The 27,923-nt window shown below is 35.7% G+C and overlaps 1 protein-coding gene across 1 annotated transcript in view; it reads right to left on the bottom strand.

Annotated features, from left to right (window-relative positions):
* Positions 1-22,812, bottom strand: part of LOC144662606 (proto-oncogene tyrosine-protein kinase receptor Ret-like) — a 109,024-nt gene extending 86,212 nt beyond the window's left edge. Inside the window, exons 1-2 of the mRNA XM_078523454.1 lie at positions 22,667-22,812; positions 22,004-22,261 (exon numbers count right to left, since the gene is read on the bottom strand). The gene's annotated coding sequence lies outside the window, so the exon portion shown is untranslated. The remainder of the gene's footprint in view (positions 1-22,003; positions 22,262-22,666) is intronic.
* Between the last annotated feature and the right edge of the window lie 5,111 nt (positions 22,813-27,923).

The raw sequence follows: 27,923 nt of genomic DNA, 5'->3' as shown, positions 1-27,923 counted from the left end.
TAATGATTCCTCTATAGTTGGTTTTTTTTTATATTTAGTTTTTTTGGGGGTCTTTTTCAATTTTTTTGATTTTTCCTGTAAATCCGAAGCTGAGAAAGGAACCCGTTTGTACTCCATACGTTGTATTTTATGCTTAGTTAATAACAACTGGTTTTCAATTCTATCAATTTGGTTTGTAAAATCTTCATCTATTTCCAACAGGTCATTATATGATTTTCCTTTGTATTTACCAGATTTGATCATATTTTTACCACTTTTCTTCAGTTTGCCTAATAAAACACTAACCTGACGCCTTTCTTCGGCGAGAGATTCCCTTTGACGATCTAACTCCTTTTGATCAGCCTTTTTGAGCGAACTAGGATCCCATTCTTTTCTCTTTCGTTCTATTGAGGGTGGTGGATCAAAATCGGGCATTTCATCTTCATCTTCTGTTTGAGCTTCATCAATGGGTGGTGGTGGATCAAAATCGGGCATTTCATATTCATCTTCATCTTCTGTTTGAGTTTCATTAATTGGTGGCGGTGGATCAAAATCGGGCATTTCATATTCATCTTCATCTTCTGTTTGAGTTTCATTAATTGGTGGCGGGGGTGGATAATTTGGCATTTCATCTTCATCCTCATCTTCATCAATTGGAAATTCTGGAAGAGGGTCAAGCTCTTTTAACCCTTTATTATTCAACTTTTTAGTTGCTTCAATTTGTGTGTCGAGACGAGATGTTACTGGTTTAAACATTTTTATGAATTTGATTTGTCCTAATTCATCTTGCAATTTTGAAGACATTATTTGATTATTAATATTCTTGATTTGATTCTCAACTTCCTCTTTTTGATCAGCAATTTTTTGCCAAGCTAATAGACTCATTTATATATATTAGTGTAGATTATTATCAATCTTTCATCAGTCTTCCAGAAGTCTTTCATCAGTCTTTCATCGGTCTTCCAGAAGTCTTTCATCGGTCTTTCATCAGTCTTTCAGGCGTCTTTCATATTATATAACTGATGTATATAGATATGAAAATACCGAATCTAGATTCTAAATCATCATCCGATCATGCAAGGAAATTATGCGATTTTATAAGCGAAGATTATAGAATGCTCGTAGCTGGCAGTAGCAATTGCGGTAAAACAAATTTATTGATGTTCATGTTGAGAAAACCGCTTGTCTTTTATGATAAAATATATATTTATACCCCTAATCAGCATCAAGATAAAATTCAAGATCTTATAAAGTTGATGCATGAAATATCTGGTTTTGTAGGTTATGATGTGCTCGAAGTTGGTGGTGGAGATGATATAAAAAATACAAACGAATATCAAACTGATAACAGAAAAATTGTTATTTTCGATGATATGATGAATTCAAATAATAAAATTCAGGAGAAAATAGCCAACCACTTCACCGACGGTAGGCATCATAAGATCAGTCCAATTTATTTGAGCCAAAGTTACTATGATATACCGCAGAAAATTCGGTTGAATTGCTCGCATATGATTTTATACCCACCATCAACCAAAAATAACCTTCAGATGATCGCACGTGAAAATCTCTTAAATCCGAATTTATTTGATAAACTCAAAAAATACGAGTTCTTGTTTGTTGATAAAGAAAATAACACTGTAAAAAAGAATTTCGATGAGAAGATTTAATCTAACATATTAACAGAAAATGGGTTACATTAATGACGAAAATGATTTTATACATACCAAATATTCTCAAAGTGCAAAACCTGCAATTGGTTTTAAACTACTGGGAGCTGATTTCGATATGGAAGATCGAAAATTATACAATATAAAAACCCAACCCGACGTAAAAATAGACGATGATTACGATTCGTATGCTCTTGATTTGTCTTCAGGTGTTAACAAAGGATATCTTAAATTGAATTGTTTGACAAAAGATGCATCAGGGAATGATTTCGATGCCAACCAAGCAGTAATAAACAATACAGCATTATATTATGATGGTCTATATCAAAAAACAACCCTTACTTCTAGAGAATATGTAGATTTAATGGATAACAATCTTGAAACAAAAATTGATGGTAAAATACAGAATAAGGCTGATCTTAGTACCAATAATGAACAAACGTTTAACAGCATAATAAATGTCCCGAATTTCGATCAAGGCTATAGCAATATGTCTAACGTGATGAATAAAGAATATATTGACTCCAGAGACGCGCTTAATAAAACATATGCCGACAATACATATTTAACGAAGAAATCAGGAGGTGTCTTAGCTCAAAGCCTTCAAAACAAAGCAGACAAATCGTACGTTGATAACACTTTTTTAAAGAAGGTCGTAGGACGCGTTTTGACTCAAAAAATTCTAAGCAAGCTTGATATTCACGGTAGTAACATGATGCAGGCAAATCTCGATATGAACGATAATCGCATAACAAATCTAAGCAAACCAATATATGGAACCGATGGTGTAAAAAAATTGTATGTTGACAGTTCACATATTACCTCTATTGATAAAGGAAACGTTTTCAATAATATAATGATTGACAGTGATAATCAACTTAGTGAAGAGAATGATATCGAGCTTGGAGATTTAATTCATCATCCAAATCCTGTTCATCAAATCAATAAAAAGGTAATAGATACAAAATTACTTCTCGATAGTTCGAAAAATTACTACTCAAGCAGATTAGGTATCAACATGTACCCTATACCAATTAATTATTATACAATGGCATTTGAACTCTATTTTCCAGTTGAAATAGATGAGAATAGTGTTGATATCAGTGTTGTGTCATTGATTGATACTGTTAATAAAGTAACTACACGAGTTTATAACGGTTATAGTCGAACAATAGCTCAAGTTCATAAGTATCAACAACATAACAACAACTATCTCTATGTCGATATCGTTTTAAAAATGAAGTCAGGACACTCGTATGTACCAAAACTGCAAACTTATATTATAATATATGGGATTAAGAATTATGAAAGTAATGTTGAACCCAGTATATACGATCAGCTATATTATGTTGAAAATGATAGAATAGCTTTCAATGCATCAATTGATATGAAAACACAGGCCATTCATGGTATTGCAGAAGGTACTACGGATGATCAAGCTGTTAATTATAAACAGTTGGTAAGTCAAATCAATATTCTCAAAACAACTCTTGAAAATCAGATTAAATTATTACAGTCCAAGAGTTTTTATAGTGAAATATTTGAGTACTATTTCGATCTAACGGATGCCTCTAAATTCATTATGTCAGATAGCAACGGAGCTGTATTGTCTGGATTAAATGATAATTTTGTCTTTAATCCCACAAAATTGTTAGCAGATTTTGATCCGAAGAATGGTTTTTTTGGTGTTTTTAAAATTAATTTAAATACAAATATCACTCACTCCGATAACTGGACTATTTATATGGGATTTAAATATGACTATAAAACTGGTGATAATAAAAGAATTAAAATTGAATTTATCGAGGGTGATAGCTTTAGTTTTCCGTGGGTTAAAGTGGAGCATAATAAGCTATTCATCGATTATGATCTAGATTCATATACAGAGCAAATAAGAGGAACATATTTTGATAAATATTTGAATCTCTGGTATACTAAAATAGGGAATCAATTTAGAATCGCTGTTTGCAATAATGCTATGAGTATTGATCAAACATTGTCTGGGTTTAATAACAATGCATCCAACATTAAAATCAGTTCAGATTACTATGTACAAAGAATCGCTTTTAGTAACACAGCAATGTCAGTGAATAGTCGAGAGTATCACAAAGTCCAATTTTTAGATAAAACAATGGGTATATTCTTCGAATAAATTATCTAACTCACTATTATATGAAAACTGCTGAATTGATAACTGAGATACTGAAAAGTATTGATCGATTGATTCAAAATATCAGGAAATTAATCAACTCAATGAAAAAAAGAAAATCGAAAGAAAAAAACATAGTCTAAGCATATAATATATATGCCGAAACAACGCAAAAATATATTCGAATGGAACCATATTTCAGCCAAGTTAAATGAGGACCAAGTCACAGAATTAAAAGCCTATTACAGCGCCTATCATAGAAAATGCTGGGCTTACAAGCAGGCCGTAAAGCGCTTGAAAAGACTGAAATTACTGGGCAACTCTTTGTCTATTATCTTTGCATCCGGCTCCCTTGCATCAAGTATTGCTACAGGAGGTATTAGTTTGGTTGCAATTAGTACAATAGCGCTTTTAATACAAGGCTGGATGCATCATCAAAATCTCGATTTAAAAATTCAAAATAGTACATATGCATATCAGAGCTACCAGCATTTACTCAACTCAATTAAAAACACGATGAGATGCGGTGATTACAATCCGTCTAGCGTCATAATTTCAATGAAGAACATTGACGATTATGTGACGGATACCGGTCCGATAATCGACAAGTACCTACGAAAATATGATAAGAAATTTATTGGATGATCCGATTTATTTCGCCAAATTTTAATTCTAAAATCTCATTCCAATACAATTGATAAAAGGCTAACGTTTTCTTGCTTTTGCTAATTTTGATAAATTCACAAGGTAGATTCATCATCAAAAAAAGCTGTTTAATTATGAATTTGGTTGATATGAGTCTTTTTCTACCTTTGTTTACAACAGGAATAGCGGATTCGATAATATCAAACACTTTATAAATTCGATTCCTTTGATCACTAGTCAATTGTACCCTATTTCCATAGCATATGCTAAATAGTATATTTTCAATATGATACTTACGATGATATACCGATTTTCGGCGTATTTTATCCATATTTGCATAAAAATCAATGTACTCATTGTAATAAATAGAACCATGAACCAAACCGCAATTAATACAAACATTTATACCGTTTTGATTTGACATATCCTGCTTACTACAGCATGGCTCAGCATCCTTGTTACCTTCTATCAATAGTTGATCGCAGAAAGGGCATATAGGTTCTTTTAAAATTTTTAATTCATCGTGGATTTCAGAATTACAAACCATTATATTATATAACACATAACTTCACGGCACAGCTGTGTTTGGCAGTAAATTTCAGAATAAACTTTTTGAGTAAACTTTTGAGTAAACTTTTGAGTAAACTTTTGAGTAAACTTTTGAGTAAACTTTTGAGTAAACTTTTTGAGTAAAATTTGTTGAAATATGATTGGTCAATAGAAATCACGTCATTAAAAACATTGTACTCATTAATCATTTATAACTTATGGCTAAAACCGTAAACTGAATAATTATGTATTTAATGTTGATCCTTACGAGGCCTTCCCCGTCGTCGTTTCTGGTCTTCAGGTATATTTAAACGTACATGATTTTTGTCTTCATTTGATATGTCTGAAGATAGCATTTTAATAATACAAATATTTGTTTTAAGGATGCTCTGAATACAATACATTTTATTAATGAAGGCTATATCATTCGAGCTTTGATCAGATTCTAAAAGGTGTTTGATATTTAATGTTATATCAGTCATTCTATATATATATTAAAGAAAATAATTATCTGTTTATATCTAAACGCACTATAATATATAAAGACAAGTTATGTAACATATATTGAAGAAGGCTATAAGGCTGGTTACACAGTATTGATATGATACTGTTATTGTTGTTTAGGCAACCAATAATATTTTATTACTGGTTATTTTTAAACGCACAATATATTTTTACTATAATCGACTTAAAGAAATAATATATAGTATATATTAATGGGGAGAAATATTAAATACGATAACGATGTTGATAGAAGAAACGCTATAAAAAATTCTAAAACAAAGTACATGTTAAATAAACTATGGAGATGTGAGATATGTGATTACGATAGTTCATTAGCAGCTAAATGGACGCATTTAAAATCAAAAAAACATATCAAAAATGCTGTTATAAAAGCAATAGAAGATGATGACAGATTTGAAATAATTGATAATAACAATACACAATAAAACACTTTCATGCACTTTAACAATGACTAAATATACAAATATATCTAGTTATTCAAAAACATGAAATTAAAAAAATATAAAAAAAATAATTTTACTATAAGACACTTAAAGAAATAATAATTTTATATAGTATAAAAAAAATGGAAACAAAAAAATTATCAAACGTCAAAACCCGCTCTCAAAACTCGCTAAAAAATAATACGATCTCACCAGAACTCGTATTATTTAAAAATATATTCTCTAATAATATTAATATGAATAAAACAAATCAAAGCTATTTGAAAAAATTATCATCTCAATATTTAGAAGAGGCCAAAGCTTTAGGTCATAAATGGAAAGATTTATTAAATAAAAAAACACGTCAGAATGTAATAAACGATATCAAATATCACAGAAAGATAAAACAAACTATCGGAACAGAACTAAAATTAAGTAAAATATACAAAACACAAAATACTCTTTTCAACAAGAAATACAATGAAATTATCGAAAAAGAAAAACAACACAGACATTACAAGCCTACACCAATGCCAACTCCTCGTAAGAGTGTAAAACAGAGGGTTCAGGATTATGAAGACAACATAATTCTTCCACCATTAGAATTTAGGGATGATTACAAACCTGTCCCCATGCCAAGGACCAAAAAACCAGTTCCAATGCCAAGAACTAATGTCTCAAATGAATTCAATTTCGATGACAACATTTTTGATACAACATCTAATGATCAACCTCTATTCAAAATAAGTGAAATTGGGAATACGGTTAATAAAAAATTCAATGCTTTCACTAACGAATTTCAAATAAATGTACGCAAAAATTTCACTGGTGATAAAAATGATGTTTTCAGTGTATTTGAAAAAATGGTTGAAATGACAATAAAGAAAAGGCAGTTAAAAGGTAATGATAGATTCAGATTGGTAATTTTAAATGATGAATTAACTAATCCTATATCAACAAAAATGATAAAAATTTCTGATTTCAAGTTAAATCAACTTTCAGATATAATCAATACGTTGGAGTATAAAGAAATAGATTTAGAAAATTGCAAAATAATTATTCAATCTGTTAAAATACCTGCAGGAAAAGGGCGGTTATATTTATCAAAACAAACAGTGAATAGAAAACAATGTATTATTACGATAAAAAATAATGATACATTATGCTTAGCAAGAGCCATTGTAACAGCTTATGCTAATTTACACCCTGAGAATTACACCACAACTCAGTTGAAAGATGGATTCAATAAAAGTCGAAAACTACAACAAATTCAAGCCAAAGAGCTTCATAATAATGCTAATGTCGAAATAAACGATTATGGGAATTCTTTAGAAGATGTAAATAGCTTTGCATCACATTTAGATGTAGAAATAAATATAATCGATAGTGAGCAATTCAATGAGATTATATATACTTCCAATAAGGGAAAAGCTGATAAAATTTATCTATACAAAACACGAAATCATTTTGATGTTATAAAATCAATGACAGCTTTTTTAAATGTAGCATATTTCTGTCATTCTTGTAAAAAAACTTATACGAAACGTGATAAACATAAATGTCCTCAGAAATGCTTATGTTGTTTTAAATACTTTTCAGATGGTAATAAATGTGATGGTAAAGACGTAACCTGCAATCACTGCAATCGTGTTTTCCATGGTAATAGTTGTTTTAAAAACCATACTAGTAACCGATCGAAAAAAGATGGAAATGATTCAGTATGTAGCAGTGTAGCAAAATGTTTAAAATGCAATCAAATTATACTAAAACCATACATTAAAATACATAAATGTGGTTACAAAATGTGTAATAATTGTAATAGCTATTGTGAAAGCAAACATAAATGTTTCATGAAAAAGATCAAGTGTAAGGGTGGAAATTGCATCAAAAATAGCAAAAAACCATGCCGATTAAATAAAAACATTCTCAAAAAAGATTATTGCTACTCATGTAAAACGTATAATGAAAAATATTTATTTTTTGATTTCGAATGTACCCAAAACACTGGAATACACGAAGTCAATTTAGCTATCTGTCATGATTTCGATGGTAATGAAACAATCTTCAATGATATTAATAGTTTTTGTAATGGAATTCTCAATGAGAAATATAAAGGATATACACTTTTGGCACACAATTCCAAAGGTTACGATTCCCATTTTATTCTTAAATGGTGTATAGATAATGGGCTCAAACCTTATTGTATTTACAATGGTGCAAAAATTATGATGATGGAAATAGCACAGTTAAGGATCAAAATAATCGATAGTTTAAATTTTATTCAGCAACCATTATCATCGTTTCCTAAAACGTTTGGTTTAAAAGAGTTGAAAAAAGGGTATTTTCCACATTATTTCAACAAAAATTGTAATCAAAACTATATCGGAAATATGCCTTCTAAAAAGCACTATGGCTATAATCAAATGAAAACACAAGAAAGAGAAAAATTTTTACAATGGTATGACGATCGTGTTAATGAAAATTATGTTTTCGATTTCAAAAAAGAATTAATTGAATACTGTAGGTCAGATGTTGACATATTAAGAAGATGTATGTTAAAATTCAGACAAGATTTCATAAACCAAGAAAATATTGATCCACTAAAATACATCACAATAGCTGGTGTTTGTATGGCTATTTATAGAGGTAATTATATGCCTAAAAATACCATAGCTGTGGTTGATAATGTTGTTCAAACAGAAAACCATAGTGCAGTTAGTATTGCATGGCTTGATTACATAAGTAATAAAAATAAAATTAAAATTCAACATGCCTTGGAAGGTGGTGAAAAAGTTATCAAATGCAACAATAACAAATTAAAAGTAGATGGTTTTTGTGCATCTACAAATACTATTTATGAATTTCAAGGCTGTTTCTGGCATGGCTGTCAAGATTGTTACAAGCCTGATATAATCAATAATAAGAATCAATGCGATATGGGCACTTTGTATAATAAAACACAAGCTAAAAATAACAAAATAACATCTGCTGGTTACAATCTTATTGAAATGTGGGAATGTAAATTAAAAAATGATAAATGTTTCCAAAAATATTATAAAAATGATTGGAATAGAGAAGTGGTTACCCCACTAAATCCTAGAGATGCATTTTTTGGAGGTAGGACTAATGCTTCCAAGCTCTTATACAAATTCAAAGATGGTGAATGTGGTAAATATGTTGATTTCTGCTCGTTATATCCAACAGTACAGTTCTACAAAAAATATCCTATAGGTCATCCTAAAAAAATAATAACACCTGATAAATACGATGATAAATATTATGGATTCATAAAATGTAAAATTTTACCCCCAAGAGAATTATACCATCCTGTTTTACCTCAGAAAATAAAATGTGAAAAATCTGAAAAATTGATGTTTCCTCTGTGTTTATCATGCGCGAAAACAAAGCAACAAGAAAAATGCCAACATAGTGAAAGTGAGCGAGCATTTATAGGCACATGGACAACAGATGAACTAAATAAGGCCATTGAAAAAGGCTATAAAATTATAAAAATATATGAGGTTTGGCATTTTGAGAAGTCATCCGATGATCTATTCAAAGGTTATATAAAAAAATTCATGAAGCTAAAACTTGAATCAACAAAATATAATTTTAAAAATAACAATGACGAGATGATTTTTAGAAATAAAGTTAAAAAGAATTTAGACATTGAATTAGGTGAATTACATGAAAATTCAGGTTTACGAGCTATTGCAAAAATGTGCTTAAACTCACTATGGGGGAAATTTGGTCAACGAAATAACATGAATCAATGCAAATACGTAACTGATATAAATGAATTTTATCAAGTAGTTCTCGACGATACTATTGGTAATTTAAACATGAATTTCATAACTGATGAGATGGTACAGATGAGTTACACTTATAAGGATCAGTTTGTTGATAATTCCTATAATACAAATATCTATGTAGCCTCTTTCACGACTAGCAGTGCACGGTTAATGTTGTATGAAAAACTTGACTATTTGGATAAACAGGTATTATATTTTGATACAGATAGTATTGTGTATATCGAATCCCAGAATGGTAAGACAATAGAAACAGGCGATATGCTAGGCGATTTAACAGATGAGTTAGACGGTGAGGTTATAAAAGGTACCTTCGTAAGCGGTGGCCCTAAAAACTACAGTTTCATATATGGCGATAATAAACAGAAATGTGTTATTAAAGGTTTTTCTCTTAATCATGAAAATTCACAAATACTAAATCACACAAATATGATTAAGATGGTTAAGGGCGATATCAAAGAACTCACATTAGTAAATGAAAATAAGATAACCAGACAGAGTAAACAAATTGTTAACAAATATGAGGAAAAAGTATACAGCTTTGGATATGACAAGCGCACAATAAAATACATATCGGATAGCTGTATAGAAACATATCCTTATGGATATTAAAGACAAACTCATCTGTTTATCCTAGGTTATGATCCTAGGTTTTGATTTTCATAATGTCAACGAGGTTTGTTTTAAACGCACTATAAAAGAGATATAAAAAATAATGTATAATAAATATTATAATGACATCAAATTACATCAAAGAAAAATTCGTTGAGATGATGAATATCATAGAAAAACATTGCATTAAAGACAATACACTTTTCTTACAATTAAGTGAAAAGGAACAATCAAATAGATTAGTTAACATTTGTACTGATCTCGGTATTATATCAAATATGATCCTACATAAAAACATGTTCAAAAATCTGATAAAAATACAAAAATATTATATTGAAAATGTAATATAAGACGTTCATTTTAAACGCACTATAAAACATCACATAAGAAAATAAAAATATATAAAGTATTTGTATAAATGGTTAGATTTCAAAGATATTTTTGTGAAAAAGATAGACAGGATGCTATTAGGAGAAGCAAGACTCGTTACATGCGGTATAAATCATGGGTATGTGATATATGTGATGGATATGACTACAGATTGGCAGGTAAATGGAGACATCTTTTAACACAAAAACATATCAACAATAGCATTATCCATAACATAGATACTGACAATAGAATTTTAAAAGCATAGAATAAAGAATTTTGAAAGGTATAAGAGATTTTTTTAAACGCACTAAGATGCAAGATTTTTAAAAAAGAGTATAAGAAGTTTTTTTTAAATATTGTCAAAAATAATCAAAGATTATTTTTATCATTTAATCAAGGTTTAGTTTATAGATTTGGCTTCAAGGTTTGGTTTCCATTTTTTGACCTTGGGTTGACCTAGGGTTGATTCTGAGATTTGATTTCAGTTTAGGTTTTTCACTTTGGCTTCAGATTTAGTTTTTCAGATTTAGTTTTTCAGATTTGGCTTCAGTTTTGGTTTCAGATTTGGCTTCAGTTTTTGGAACCCAGTGCTGATAGTAGTTATGTACTAAATCCTCTGAGGCAAAAAATTTTTTGCCTCAGAGTGTAGTACATTACTACTGATGATCTCGAACAGTATTCGAGAAAAATTCATTGCAAATAGACGGAATACCTGAAGAATGCTACACGTCCACAGAAGAAGTGGTTTTAAAAGTGGGAAATGCGCTCAACGTCGAAATATCACCTCAAGACATTGAGATCTCGCATAGAATAAATCGCCGTTGCAGCAACCCGATCATAGTGAAGTTCATTAGCCACAAAGTCAAGACACGTTTGTACAAAGAAAGAGTTAAACTGAAAAACGTTAACTTGAAAGATCTAGTGATGCCTCCGATGAATGTTATAATCTAGTCACGTGCGATTCATGTTATCGGTAATCGGATATCCCTGTTGTGCAATGTACAATTTCAATTCTTTCTTCTTCGTGATTATTAAAGCATGTAGATCTACAATATTCGCGTCCTTGGTTTATTACATTGGCGACGAGGAAAAACATGGCAACCTTCGGGAACGTAGGTGAATTTAAGGAGTCAGAGGAATCGTGGACTCAATACGCGGAAAGGCTCGAGCAGTACTTCGCCGCAAACGAAATTAAAGACGAGAAGAAACAAAGAGCTATCCTGCTAAGCGTTTGTGGAAGCAAAACGTACGGGTTAATTCGCGATTTGTTACAACCCGAGAAACCGGGCGAGGTGGATTTAAAAGAGATCTTGGAAAAGCTGGAGAACCACTTCTCGCCGAAGCCAAGTGTGATCGTCGAGCGATTTAAATTCCATAGCAGGAGTCGCCTCGAAGGGGAAAATGTTGCAGAGTTCGTCGCAGGACTCAGAAGGCTTTCAGAGCATTGCCAGTTTGCAAAACAAGAGTGCTATCGCTGCGGTGGAAACCACGATCCCTCGAGCTGCAAGTTTAAGAATGAAGTGTGCTACAAGTGCCAAAAGAAAGGCCACATGGCTAAAGTGTGTCAAGGAAAGAAAAAATCGCAAAAACAAGCCAAACGTGGGCGCCGGCCAGATGGCAAAAGAACGCATTTTGTCGAAGAAAGCGCCGATCAAGATGATGTCTATGCCATGTATCATTTGTCCAGCGATCGGAAGAAATCGTTCAAAGTGGATCTAGAACTTTGTGGACGGAAAAACACGATGGAAATCGACACGGGTGCGTCGAAGACGATACTAAACGAAGCAACTTACGAAAGATTGCGTGACGCATTGGGTCCACTTCAAACATCAAAAGCAGTCCTAACTACTTATACAGGAGAAAGGATTCCAGTACTCGGAGCAGTCATGGTTCCAGTGAAATATGAAGGCCAGCACAAGAATTTAAACGCCATCATTGTCAAAGGCGACGGACCAAATTTACTTGGTCGAGATTGGTTGGAGAAAATCCGCTTAGATTGGAACACAATCTTTCACGTGGCAAGCGAGATAAGCCCCCCATCGGCAGTTCAAAATGTGCTTTCGAAATACCCCGATGTATTCATGGAAGGATTGGGCACGCTAAAAGGAGTAAAGGCGAAGATCTACGTCGATCAAGACGCCGAACCCAAATATATCAAAGCAAGATCAGTGCCGTACGCATTGAAAACTAATGTCGAACTTGAACTCGAACGATTGGAGCGTGAAGGGATTATATCGCCGGTGGAATTTTCCGAATGGGCTGCACCCATTGTACCAGTCGCTAAGCCAAACGGGACTGTAAGGATCTGTGGCGATTATAAACTCACAGTCAATCAAGTGTCCAAACTGGACAATTACCCAATACCGAAGACAGAAGATCTTCTGGCTACTCTGGGAGGTGGTGAGAAATTTACCAAGCTAGACATGTCGCAGGCATATCAGCAAATGACGCTAGATGAGGAGTCACGAAAGTTTACCACCATAAACACTCATAAAGGGCTATTTCAGTACAATAGACTGCCTTTCGGAGTCTCTTCTGCACCTGGTATCTTTCAGAGGACAATGGAAAACCTCTTGCAAGGCATTCCTCATGTCATTGTGCGAATGGACGACATTCTCATCAGCGGGAAGGACGACAACAATCACATTGCCAATTTAGAAGCAGTACTCAAGAAGCTATCAGAAGCTGGGCTGCGGTTGCGAAAAGAAAAGTGTTTCTTCATGGTGCCGGAAGTCACCTATTGTGGTTATGTGATCAATGGTCGTGGTATCAAGCCAGTAGAAGCTAAGGTGGAAGCAATACAGAATGCCCCAGTGCCTGAGAATGTTACACAGCTGCGAGCATTTCTGGGAATGCTGAATTATTATCATCGTTTCTTACCAGACATCGCCACAGTACTTGAACCACTGCACAAGCTCCTTAGACAAGGTACAAAGTGGTCTTGGAAGACCGAGCAGCAGGTGGCCTTCAACAAATCCAAGAAACTACTTCAGTCTGCAAACCTCCTGGTGCATTTCCAGCCAGATCTGGAACTGATGTTGGCGAGTGATGCCTCCGATTATGGAGTAGGGGCGGTACTTTCCCACCGGATGGCAGATGGAACAGAGCGCCCAATTGGTTATGTCTCAAGATCGTTGAACACAGCTGAGCGTGGTTATTCCACTATTGAAAAAGAGGCTTTGGCCATTATCTTCGGAGTGAAGAAGTTTAATCAGTTCTTGTACGGTCAGAAGTTCACCATACAGACTGATCACAAGCCGCTGGAAGGGCTCTTTAACGAGAAGAAAGGAGTACCTCAACAAGCCTCTCCGAGAGTTCAGCGGTGGGCCCTTACCTTGGCAGCATACGAGTACAAGATTGCCTATAAAGCAGGGAACACAAACGCCAATGCGGATGCATTAAGTCGACTTCCCTTGTCCAAGATGCCAGAGTCAGTTCCTGTACCTGGAGAGACAGTTTTGCTGTTAGAACATCTGGACCACACCCCAGTCAGCTCACGACATATCCAAGAATGGACAAGGCGCGATCCTGTTCTCTCAAAAGTGCACCAGTTTACACTTAATGGATGGCCAAACCACTGCCAGGATGTACAGCTACACCCATATTTAAGCCGGAAAGCGGAGTTAACCATAGAAGGTGGATGCGTTCTATGGGGGAACAGGGTGATAGTTCCACCTCAAGGACGACAGCAAGTCATAGCCGAGCTTCACGAAGCCCATCCGGGCATATCAAGAATGAAAGCCCTTGCACGTGGTTATGTGTGGTGGCCAAATATGGATCGTGAACTAGAAGATGCCGTGAAGAAGTGTCAGCAATGCCAGCTACACCAGAAGGCCCCAGCAGAAGCACCTCTCCACCCATGGGAGTGGCCCGGTCAACCCTGGTCAAGAGTGCACATTGATTATGCAGGGCCATACAAAGGCAACATGTATTTAGTGGTGATCGATGCACATTCCAAATGGATGGATGTCCAGATAATGCGAAGTACAACATCAGCCGCCACCATTGTGAAGTTAAGGGAAATTTTCGCGACCCATGGTCTCCCAGAAACCATCGTCAGCGACAATGGGCCCAATTTCACAAGTGCAGAATTTGAGAATTTCCTCTCAAAAAACGGCATCAAACACACTAAAGTAGCACCATACCATCCAGCTTCGAATGGCCAGGCAGAGCGAGCAGTGAGAGCCTTCAAAGAAGGGATAGAGAAGATGGAAGAGGGAACCATGCAAGACAAGTTGTCACGTTTTCTGCTAAAGTACAGAACAACGCCACACACGACAACAGGGGTTTCACCAGCGGAGCTGCTGATGAAGAGAAAGCTGAGAACTAAGCTCGACCTCATAGTTCCCAACACTGCAAGTCTGGTGAGACAGAAGCAAGAAAATCAAAAACAGACCCACGACCACCATGCCAAACACAGGAATTTTGAAGCCAGTGATCCTGTGTTCATAAAGGACTTCAGTTCCCCCAAGTCCTGGCAGAAAGGAACTGTGGTGCAGGCAACTGGCCCAGTCTCAGCCCTAGTAGAATTACCGGATGGTCGAGTTGTTCGACGACATCAGGACCATTTGCGGAAAAACCACAATCAAGACCCAACAATGACAAATCCTGAGATCTTGGTACCAGGAGTGGTGCCCGAGGCAGATTACACGGCAGACACAACCCAACCGAGTAGTCCTCCCAAGCCGGTCGCCGCGAGTTCGTCTGACACACAAGAGGCTGAACCATCACGCCCAGTCCGTAACCGACGTTTACCGGAACGTTTCAAGGACTATGAACTTTAAAAATTTCTGAGACATTGCTCATGAACATTGATTAGCAATCAACGAGAGTTATTGCGTGACATACATTGCGTGAAAATCATTAATGATTGTTTTTGTTATACTTCAGTTCAGCGTTTTTGTGTACTTTTTTAAATGGAAATAGCAAAAGTCTTAAGGGGGAGGAATGTTATAATCTAGTCACGTGCGATTCATGTTATCGGTAATCGGATATCCCTGTTGTGCAATGTACAATTTCAATTCTTTCTTCTTCGTGATTATTAAAGCATGTAGATCTACAATATTCGCGTCCTTGGTTTATTACAGATCTATTCCCGAGCTATGCCAGTGCAGCAAGAGGCGAGAGCACAAGAATCTTCATAAATGAAAACTTGACCAACTATAGACGATTCCTCGTCGGAACGGCGAACAAGATGAAACGTGATGGAATCTTTGTGAGTGTATGGACAATCGACGGTAAGATTTTTGCAAAAACTTCGCCGGATGGAGCCCTATCAAAATCCGATGCGAGGAGGACCTTGAGGCAATTTAATCTGTCATCGTCTTTGAAAACTTTCAATTTTAACTTGTGTTTACGATTTTTTGAACTATTTATAAATATATCAATTAGACACTGATCTTACTCGTTGTTCAGTCTAAAAAGGATGGGGACAGGCTTAGGTGAAGGAGGTAAGAGGCTCACAGTAGACTTTTTTTATTACTCCATTTTCTATATAAGGTATATAGAAATAATTATTATTATTTTCCCCGTGTTTTTTTTTTTTGTCCTTGTGATCGGTTTTTGTTATTGTCGTTTTTGTAAACATGTGTAGCAAGCCAGTATGCAGAATCACTCCTTCAGTTAGTAAAAAAGCGACCTTTAAAAGGAAACCCAAAAAAGTGTTTGTACCAAGGTTTCAAAGGTTTAAAAAAAAATATTGCGTTGCGAAAAAGATCTCGGCTGGAACTGTCAACAGAGATTGGGATGTCAGCCAGAAATTTGCAATGGAAATTTAAAACACAGAAATGTCACGTAAATTTAAAATCATTTCTCTAAATGTGAGAGGATTACGAAATCAGAACAAAAGAGGAGCGATATTTTCCTATTTGAAATCACAAAAGGCAACCTTGTATTGTCTTCAGGAATCTTACTCTCAATCTAATGATGAACAGGTGTGGTCCCTGGAGTGGGGCGGACAAATGATCTTTTCTCACGGGACTGCACACTCAAAAGGTGTGTGCATGTTACTAAATCCCAATTCAACCTTTCAGCTTTGCAATATCCAAACCGATCCCCAGGGGCGATATATAATTGCAAAAATTACAATCGACGAGCTGCCCTTTTTTGTCGTTAATATTTATGCTCCTAATGACAACCGCGAACAAGAAAGGTTCATTCACAATTTAACCGAATACATTATATCAAAGTCAGATACCTCTAGACTTATTGTCTCCGGCGATTGGAATGTTGCTCTTAATCAAACAGATAAACGCGGTGGCCTACCATGGAAAGCAACAGCGTACAGAAATGCCGTTGTTGATCTAATGGACGAACTTAACCTAATTGACATATATCGACATTTACATCCGAATGCTAAAACATTTACATATGAATCAAAACCTTTAAAGTTAAAATCAAGAATCGATTTTTTTCCTTGTCTCTCATGCGTTATCTCTCGATGTGCTTAAATCCGAAACCCGCACGTCCATTGCTTCCGACCATAAATCAATATTTCTATGCTTAGAAATCAAAAGTGATTTCAAAAGAGGACCCGGTTTGTGGAAATTTAACAACACTCTGTTAGATGACGAAAGCTATAAAGTACTTATCGAATTTAAATATCCGCTGATACAAGCAAAATACTCTGAGCTTTCAGACAAGCAATTATTATGGGAACTAATACAAATGGAGCTCCGATCCGCAACCATTAAATATTCAAAACAAAAAAGAAGTGAACTAAAGACCAAAGAGCAATCTCTTCAGAAAGAATTACAAGAACTTGACTTTAAAATTTGCAACGACGATGTGCTAGATGAGGTCATATACTTGACAGATACGAAACTGCTAAAGAAGAATTGAAAAAAATTCACGAATCCAGAGGAATTTAGAGAAGACTAATTATGATAAAAAATGTATCCGCGAGATTAAATTAGAAAATGAGGAGATCACTTCGAATTTCACGATGATAAACAAGGAAATCGAAAACTTCTATAAAAATATGTATACTTCAAAGGTTGATAATATACAAACATCGCAGCCAAGTTAAAGTTTCAGCGATTACATCTAGGATATTAATACACCCCGATTGAGCAAGGAAGAACAAGAGGATCTGGATCAAAGTTTATCATGTCAAGAACTAAAAGATGCACTGAACTTTTTTGCTGAAAACAAAACTCCAGGTGAAGATGGCTTCACAAAAGAATTTTACGTCGCTTTCTTTGACCTTCTATGGTGCGACCTTCTTAATTCGTATAACGAAGCTTTCAGCAAAGGCATACTATCCATCTCCCAGAGAAGAGGGACAATAACACTCCTTCCTAAAGGTGATACTTACCTGATAGATCTGACGAACTGGCGACCTATATCTCTTCTAAACATCGACTACAAAATTCTGACTAAGATTCTGGCATTGAGACTAGAAAAATATTTACCCAAGTTGATTCATGGCGACCAAACGGGATTCGTTAAAGGGAGATACATAGGTCAAAATATAAGACTCATGAGTGACTTAATGGAAGAACTAGATCAAAAGAATCTCTCTGGAATTTTTCTATTTATCGATTTTGAAAAGGCTTTCGACACTTTAGAATGGAGTTTTATTCTGGATACTCTCTTAAAGTTTTTAACTTCGGTTCAAACTTCATCAAATGGTTCTCTACTATTTATAATGGCTCTCAAAGCGCCGTATTGAATGGTGGCTACCTGACAGATTACTTTGAAATATCTAGGGGGATAAGACAGGGCTGTCCTCTAAGTCCTTTTCTTTTTATTCTTGCGGTTGAGTTACTAGGTTTAAAGATCCGTCGAGACCCAACTTGCACAGGCATACTACTCCCAAATAATACGGTTGCAAAAATTTCACAGTTTGCGGATGACACAACTATTATTGTCGACAATACGACTTCTCTTAAGTCTTGCTTACAAATTTTAAATTGGTTCGAGTCCCTCTCTGGACTTAAATTTATTTAAAAGAAAACTCAAGCAATGTGGCTAGGATCTATGAAAACAAAGTAATTTAAAGATTCTTGATTTTAGAACTACCAAGGATCCGATTAAAGTTCTCGGAGCCTTTTTACCTTACAATCAAGGAAAGAACATCGAAGCTAATTTTTTCGCAAAAATCCGGAAAATGAAAACCAAATTGAACTTGTGGCTATCAAGAGGTCTCACCCTTTATGGAAAGTCACTTCTAGCTAAATCACTAGGTGTCTCTCAACTTATATATGCAGCATCTATGCTTTCTGTCCCAGGGAACGTCATCAAAATGGCTCAGTCTCAGTTATTCTCTTTTTTGTGGAACAACAAAAAAGATAAAATCAAGAGAACTGTCATGTACCAACCGCTTAAGCATGGAGGTGTAAATTTTGTCAACTTTGAAACTGTTGTTAAATCCCTCCGCCTGGCCTGGATTAGCAGACTATTGAGTAACTCTGAAGATGTATGGAAAGCAATCCCAAATCACTACCTTTCACAATATGGGGGTTTGTCATTTCTTCTCCGTAGTAATTTTAATCCTGTCTCCATAGACAAAAAAATGCCTCTCTTTTACAGAGAACTTCTGTTTTACTTTCAGGAATTAAAACAAGGTAAAGGCCTTTTCCCGTATGGCGAATATATACTTTGGAATAACGAGACTATAACTATAGAAAATAATCCTTTATTTTGGAAACCCTGGTTTGACCAAGGGATTTACTTTGTTCAAGACCTCTTAGACTCAAGCGGAAACTTCCTGTCTTTCAGCGAATTTCAAAATAAATTTCAGATTAAGACAAACTATTTACACTACTTTCAGTTGATTGCAGCAATTCCTTCAAATTTAAAAAAGAAAGCTAAATACTATAAGCCGTCCTCAGATAGTCTGTATTCGACCATCATAGCTCTTTCTCCAGCTGGGTCGGAAATAACTGTAGATTTAGCAAACATGCGCTGCAAAAACTACTATAAACTCTTCAATGAAAACTGCAACATTGTACCTACCGGTATCAAAAAATGGAAAGATAAGTTCCCTGAAGACTTTTCTGAATGGAAGAACAAATTTTCCTTCATCTATAGATCTTCACGAGATAACAAGCTAAGGCAGTTTTCCTTCAAACTACTACATAGAATAATCGTTACAAAGAAAGAACTTAAAAACTATGGTCTAGCCAATAACGCAACATGCATTTTTTGTCAAAATCCCGATTCCGTCACTGGTGAGGATATGGACAATACGCCGCTACGGTTCCGGATGTAATTTCGTATGAATTCGATCAATAGACCATTTGCATTATGACGTAAATGCGCAAAGACTAGGTAGTTGGTAGTTGTAGTTATGTTCGCGGGAAATTTTGAATCGTCATCAAGCCCGCTTGGCCAAGAAATCGTGATGGAGATAAAGAAAATTACCCTCGCCGAAGAAGACGTCCCTGTTGCTTCATTTAAAGGGCAAAAAGCAAGCTCTCATTATAAAACCAAGTCCGTTAAAATGAAAAAAGTTATGCAAGATATCGTTTTATTTGCTTGGTTGCGTTTTGTAGTGAAGTTTCAACGAGTGTTTCAAATTCCTCCAGTGGAGTCTCATGTCGCGCGGTTATTTATTTAAGTTCCTAAAACTTTTTCTTGCAAGGTAATATGTATATTTTTTATTTTCAAAAAATTTACGAAGACGCAATATTTTACCCTTTCTAAACATAGGGAAGTACATGATGTCTACACTCGTTAAAATCTTTGAGGCTCATCGTTCGAGTCTCACAAGTAATCACTCATCAACAAAATTATGTAAATAAAATTGTATTGCTCAGCAGGGCCCTCGCTCGTATTGAAACCACAACTCCTAATCGACGAGTCAGGGGCACCCATCGAGAATATAGTTCAAAACCACTTAAACATAGCACCGTTGAATGTATTTTAGTAGTTAAACGGTAGATATAGGCATATTTTTATCCCCTAAAAATTTTTTATCTGTTCGGATTTCCTCGCTGAAAGTCTAGTGATCCGAAAGTTAAAGGGATCAAAACTTACCTTTTCGAAAAAATTCCAACCAGAGAAGGGCTCCCGAAAATTCTAGGTGACCTTTTTAGAGTAAAAAGCCGTTAAAAATGAACAATTATACCATATTTTAGATATTCGAAAATCCTAGGAAAGGCAGGCAAGCAAAAAAAATTACAATGAATGTTCCGAAAATTCTACATCTCAAATCGTCTTCCGAACAGATATTTTAACGAAATTTTCCGTTGGGTGCCCCTGACGAGTTGACATTTCCTGTACAAAAAACAAGAAAGCTTCTTTGTTAAAGAATATTGCAATTACAGTTCTAATTTGACGAAAAAAAAGAAATACAATTTTAAGATAAAAAACAAATAATCTGTACTGTCACCTGCAAAGGGAAGTTTTGATTGATCAGCTTGAAAATCCTTTATGATTGACCCTTCATGATTCATCGATGAAGCTCGATCGAAAGGGGAAAATTATTTGACTCGTTTCTCTGTCTCACTGCAAAAATAAATTAAACTGACCGTCCCGCCGAGTCGACGCCGAGCAATCATGATATATGGTAAATTTTCTAAGCTTTTCAGTCAAGAATTAATACACCTGCGATCGATGGAAGCGATCGTTTGTTGAGCGTCTGAAAATAGATGATGAACAAAGTCAATGGCTTGCCTTCCTTTCACTTGATTCCACACAAATTTAGTCATATCCTAGACTCGCCCTTTCAAGCATTCTGTTTCCAGTGCGCGATTTTTTGAAGCTGTGATTTTAGGCTAAAATTATTTACGAAGAGAAGTTGTCGGCCGGGATGAATGAAATTCTACCAAGTCAACTCCGCCACACAACGTACATAACTTACTTCAACACGAACAACATTTGCCAGTCAATTGTCATTCCAAAGCTATCATCCTGTTTTCTATATTTTTGACAGGTAACTGAAATATAAATGTATAAGCAAATTTCGAAGCGACAAGAGCGTAAACTTTAGCAGCTCAGCTTCAAATAAATGTCCACCTTCCCGCTTGGCTGCCCTTAGCCAATCACAAGCCAGAAATGGTTTTTCCCGCGAACTTAAGTACAACTACCAGAAGTCTTTGCGATTTTACGTCATAATGCAAATGGTCTATTGGCTATTTTCCAGTATAACACTTGCGTCTACATAATAATAACGATTCCAGAAGACTTTTCGCACAGAAACACAAGTAAAACGATGCAAGTAATGGAATACGCTTACAAGTATGTTTGCTAATTTCCACTGGTTGGAGCCTTTACTATAGATCGCGTTAGATAGTATTTTATTTACTGATATCTACTTACTTTTACCATTGACTGTAACCTCCACCGTGTGACTTACAGTTCCTGCAGAGTTGGATACTTCACATTCATAACTCCCCGCGTCTTCAATACTAGCGTCATCAATGATGAAGTCAGTTTTATTGATGCTACTTTGAAGCACCTTGCCATTTTTTCTCCAACTAACATGCGGTGTGGGAGAGCCCTCAGCTTGACATACCAAGAAAAGTATGTTTCCTTCGACAACAACCACTTCACTTTTGCTTTTCTTATATATTGTTGGTGGCGCTATAAACAGCAAAGGAACGTATTAAGAAATATAAAAACTGCATGTATTTGTCAGCCAAAGCCAATCATCATCAAGAGAGTTAATTCCATTTTATTGAAACGCATCTGGTAAGTATCAGACAACGCTCGCTTTATTTTGACAAATAATACGGTGTATATATGCAAGATATCTCCTATGTTTGGAACACTCCAATCTGTTAGAATCATTCATTAAAATCTGATTCCTAACGTTTTTTGTATAGGTGCAGTTGACAGAGACATTTTGCCTAGATTTCCAGGGGGTCTAGCGATTACAAATACTCCAAAGTGAACCATTACTTTTATAGAATTTATTTCAAATTTATTTCTAGTGTTTCAGTGACGTTTTTAAGCGTATACTACTCCGGGCGTTAAAATGGAACACACCTAATGTCTTGATTCTCTGGATCTTTCCGTCTTCTTTGCGACTTTCACCAAATTCGTTTGTCGCAGTGACCACAAATTCATATGTCTTGCCTTTCTCCAACTCAACTTTTAATTGTCTAACTGAGTTATCAGTAATTGTCTGTAATTTGTTCATTGGCCGACAGCCACCACGTGTTCTGCAAGTAACCTCTATAGAAATAATGGTCTGCCTGTTTGCATTGCCGTCCGACCGTGGTCGTACCGGTTTAGTCCTGCTGAGCCGCACATGAATTGCGATATGAGTACTGACATTTGAACAACAGTTCAGAGCTTAAGGCAAGTTTTGATGTTACTAATAAGCCGGCGATGTCTTTTTTTATATTCATCTTGCATTGAACTACGCACCGTCTACATTCTTGTGTTGCAAGAAGTCTTATATTTATTCAAAACGTGTTCTTCTACTATAAAACAATTGTCTTGCTGAATGGTAACGAATAACAGAAACCATACTTTCTGTGCACTCAATTTGTCGTTGTACGGTAGGTTGGGAGGATATATACTTTGAAATGTTTTTTTTTCTTAAAAAAAAGTGCTAAAATGTTTTCTCGTTTAGCGAAACGTTTCGGGAATAACTCCTTCATCAGTCGCAAAGTAAAAACCGTTGAGCGGTTTTTACTTTTTCAATGACGGGGATGATCGAAGGATTTTTTTGGGTTTGAAATTTTCGATTCCGGGATTTTTTTGGGTTGGAAAATTTGGCAAGTATTTTTTTGGGTGACTTGATTTAGACAGGGGATTTTCTTGGGTATTAAAAACGAACTAAAGTGCCTTGGCGCGGCCTTGGCGTATTTATGGTATGATGAATAAACAAAACGAGCGTTTTCTGTGTTATGTTATTGCCCCTCCTGGCAATTTAGGGGTAATTTGACAAGGGATTTTTTTGGGGGGTTATTTTTGGTCTAGGGATTTTTTTGGGGTAATGTCAGAAGACTAAGGGATTTTTTTGGGGTAATTCGCTTTTTTCACGATCCCATAATACATCTTGTTTACCCCCCAAATTTTTTACATAAGCATTGTTTTCAATTTCTCCTGGGACGATTGTACGTCATTGTAAATCCCAAGAGAAATTGAAAACAATGCTTATGCAAATATTTTGGGGGGTAAACAAGATGTATTATGGGAACGGTGAAAACAGCGAATGTCAGAAGACTTAGGGATTTTTTTGGGTCCTGAGTTTTGCCTCCATTCGATCATCCCCGTCATTTACAATCCGGAGTACCCCCCCCCCCCCCCCCTGGGAGTCGCGCGCGTCTATTCAGAACACAGTACTCATCGGTGGACGTACGTAGCTTTGTGTGAAGTCGGGTTCTAGAAAGATTGATCCAGTAATTTGTCTGTATGCGTCGGTTTTCTGTACACTGCTCAAAGTCCGCTGTAAAGTTCGTTGTTTCGTGTAGTCGCAGTTTACCAACAAGTCTAGGGAGTTTTCATTTACTTCAATCTCTCAATGAAACTGGATGTCGGCGTTCTGTCGTTAAGGTGTTTGTTCATGAAAAATGTAACGTCAGTCTTATCTTTGTGTACGGTAAATGTGTCGTTAACGTTGCGAAGTCAAAGCGGTATTAAATGAAACTCACCTTCAACTTCCAAATACACAGAGTCAAATACTCGACGAGAAAAAGAATAATATGGATAAATCATACAGCCATAAAATCTTTGATCACTCTGTCTGATTAGGCTTAGGGTGAAGATGACCTGACCAGAGGATACATCACCACTTCCACTCACACGTCCACTGTATGCTGAAGGGGCTGTAACATAACCTGAGCCTCCTCTGTATAGAGAAACCAGTATTCCACTATTCTCAAAGCCATTTACTCCATCTTTCTTCAGTCCCCAGTAAACTCTCATAGCATCACCAAAGAAGCTCCAGGTGAAGTTCACAGACGAGCCAACCAATCCTGTCACAGTCTTTCCGTTATACTTTGAAGTGAAACTAAAACGATAAGCTGAAAAATACACACCGCAACCAAAATCAATTCTTGTACCTCACAGCAACTGACAAGGAAAATACCCAAGATATTGTTTCGCGTTTATCTTCTTCCCCCAACTCAATCATACGAGTTTTTAATCTATATATAGGAAATGACTGCTTATGAGAAAGGCTCTCGCGCGCTAAAGACGCACTTGAGCCGAGCGACATACCTAAAAAAAGTTGGTTATCCTGTCCGTATGTACGTGTGTCAGACCATCCGTACGCCACTTGCGCTGCGCGTGCGCGAGTTGAGCCCGTAATTAAACAGAAACATTTTGGACATTTCAGATTGATCTAAACGAAGCGATTATATGGGGCTGTTGCGGAAAAGTTTCTGACACGACGTGAAGAAAGCGAGACGTGAAGAAAGCGAGCAGAAGAAATATGTCTACGTTAATATTTCTTGCCCTATATTCGTTTGACACATGATTTAGGTTAATGGGAAGATCCGAAATAACTACGGAGCTGGACCATGAACGTTATTGTAACAATCTTGGCATTAAGGTGGCTTGTAATGGTTCACACATGTCCGTCTTTAGTGTTCTATCGCAACTATACCAATAATGTGGAGGATAATCTTTTAGACCAAAGTTGTACTAAAGAACAAGGAACAAAGTTTTAACAATAAGCAAATTGAGGTCGCTATTTCGTCAAAATTCGTTACCATGGCAACGTCAAAAGGGATCTAATATATAGAGGATAATAAATTGTTGCTTGGAGATATGAAATTTATCTTCTTGTGTTCAAATCGATATCTCACGAGTGAGCGCAGCCGAAGATGTTTCGACTTAATGGCTGCGGTCACATCTACGCTACTAACTATTCTTAGTTTTCACGTTACGTCATCAAATTTCTAAAACAAAGAAACGCAAGAACCCTAAGTTTTTATCTTTTACTGGCTATTAGACGTCCTCAATACATCTCTTGTTGAAGGTTTCTAGCTTGATAGCACTCGCCGTCTTCAAGATAGAGCATTTTGAGTTTTAGAGTTTCACGCCACAAGAGATCAAAGATGGCCGCCAGAACGCTGTCACGTTTTCTTAGAAAAATGCCTTATCGGTCGATTTTTAACAATCTTAACAGTTGAGGTTTTGCGAGAAGTGTTTATGTGAATGTTTACTTGTTCATCAGGGTGATCTGACCGCTTTTTGTAGCAAAATTTAATGCCAGATGTTTTCATTGATTTCCGGCCGCCATGTTGGAGCCCAAGCAGTTGGGCTCCAACATGGCGTTTCCATACTGTGCTCTCTAAATTTGCGTGAAATATTTTGACGGATAACTCGAGTACGGAATAACGTACAGACCTGAGACTTAGACAAGTAGTTTATATAGTAGTTGTCTACAACCTGGAATATTCTTGATTTTTTTGACTCAATAGTTTTGGATTTATTTTTCGCGGCGTGACAGTGGCGTGACAGCGAAAACCACCTATAAAGTCAAGACGGGGATAACTACAGTTAGCTATTTCGGTAGTGTGACCGTTGCTCTGTTCACTCTATCTATAGTTAGAAAATTAACGCCTCGGTGATCCAAAACAATACAGACTAACTAAAGTTATACTCAAGCAGGGTTCATGGGTTAGTCTAAAGTTTACAAACGAACAACCAATCAGAATGTGACAGCTCTTTTCGCACGTGCGAGATTTTTTAAATTTAAATTTTTAAATTTATTACAATTTAATGGCAATTAAAACTAAGTCTAAAGGCATACAGACAAGCAAAGCCATAAGGATAATCTGTAAAAAAGTGGAACACTCCATGCGAGACAGATCACCATGTAGCTAATCTAAATAAGTAATCATGTAATAGCAAACAAGAAAAAAATAGAATAATAATAATAATAATAATAATAATAATAATAATAATAATAACAATAATAATAATCTGGATAAAAGCAGACAAACTACTATTTTTAAAAAATGTACAACAACTTTTAGTTTGCAAGACATGTTTCGATCGTTCCAACGATCATCTTCAGTTGTGGGATCGTTTACAGTTGAAGTTGAATTTTTTACAAGCAATGGCGTAACATGCGTGATACGCAACATTCGTGATACATTTTAAATTTAACGTGCAGCATTTAAATGCGCGAGACATGGAACAATGCGCGCGAGTATAAATACACAACAAAGATATTAAACAGTAAAAATAACTTAGTAAATTACGTTAAATCAAATATTCATTCCTCAATTAAAAACTTCTTCATTCCCGACTTAAAAACTGCACAACTAGGAGATAATTTAATATCTAAGGGTATCGAATTCCACATCTCAACAATTCTATTGAAATAAGTGTTTTTAAAGTTAGTCGTTCTAGCAAAATTTGTCTTCAATGAAAATGGACATAATGAACATAAATATGCAAAATAAAGCGTGAAGCGAGGGGAAAAAAAGAAAAAACAACATGCCAAGAAAATACAAATAACCAGTGTTAGCAAAAATAAAGCTTGAATTCTTTGGCGTCTAGCATCCGTTAAAAGTTTTACTTTATTTCGTTTTTTTCTACAACGCCGAGTTGCCGTACAAAACTTAAAAAAAAACTAGACACAGCTTTTGCCAGTCCACTTTTTTACATTTAACGGATCAACAACAAGGGCTGCCATGCAATAATTTTAATTCGAAATTATCCAAAGGGTAATCAGAACTAACTGTAGTTAACTGCATTGGTGTGACCCAGGGGGGGGGGGGGGGGGAAGAAAGTCGGCACTTTTCTTTGGAGACATAGCGGTGCCTGGAAACGGTGCGAGTCTGTATCAATCAAGCCGTTGCTAAGAAAGACGTCACCGAAAGTTTTGTTTTCTCAGAAAGATTTATATATCAATGACTGCATGCGTGTGAAATGCGAATAGTGGCGGTGTTTGAGTTTGATGTTTCACGCCACTGATTTCTCACACGTCACTGAGAATGTTTTGGCGGCGTGGAATACCAAGCGAAAAATTGGTCACGGTTGACATTTAACAACCAAAAAATGGCAAACCATTTCAGAATCATTGGAGTTAGTTTTAATTGGTATAATTCGCAGGCCCTACTTTTGCAAGACTGGACACCGTTATCACTGTTTGTTGTTGTGATGTCCGGCAAACTTCAAAAGAATACAAAAAATGCAAATAGCTATTGTGTTTTGTGCACGGTCAAGACCAAGACATGCGAACTAGACAATGACTTTGTCAAGCTATTCACTAAGCCCTTAGCAACCATTCGATAGCTACTGCTCACATTCGGTTGCCCGGCACCGCTATGTCCCC

Source organism: Oculina patagonica, chromosome 8 (genome assembly GCF_052425735.1).
Source record: "Oculina patagonica isolate OP01 chromosome 8, crgOcupat, whole genome shotgun sequence".
Lineage (NCBI taxonomy): Eukaryota > Metazoa > Cnidaria > Anthozoa > Scleractinia > Oculinidae > Oculina > Oculina patagonica.
The sequence above is the reverse complement of the archived record's forward strand: the minus strand, read 5'-3'. Positions and strand labels throughout refer to the sequence as shown.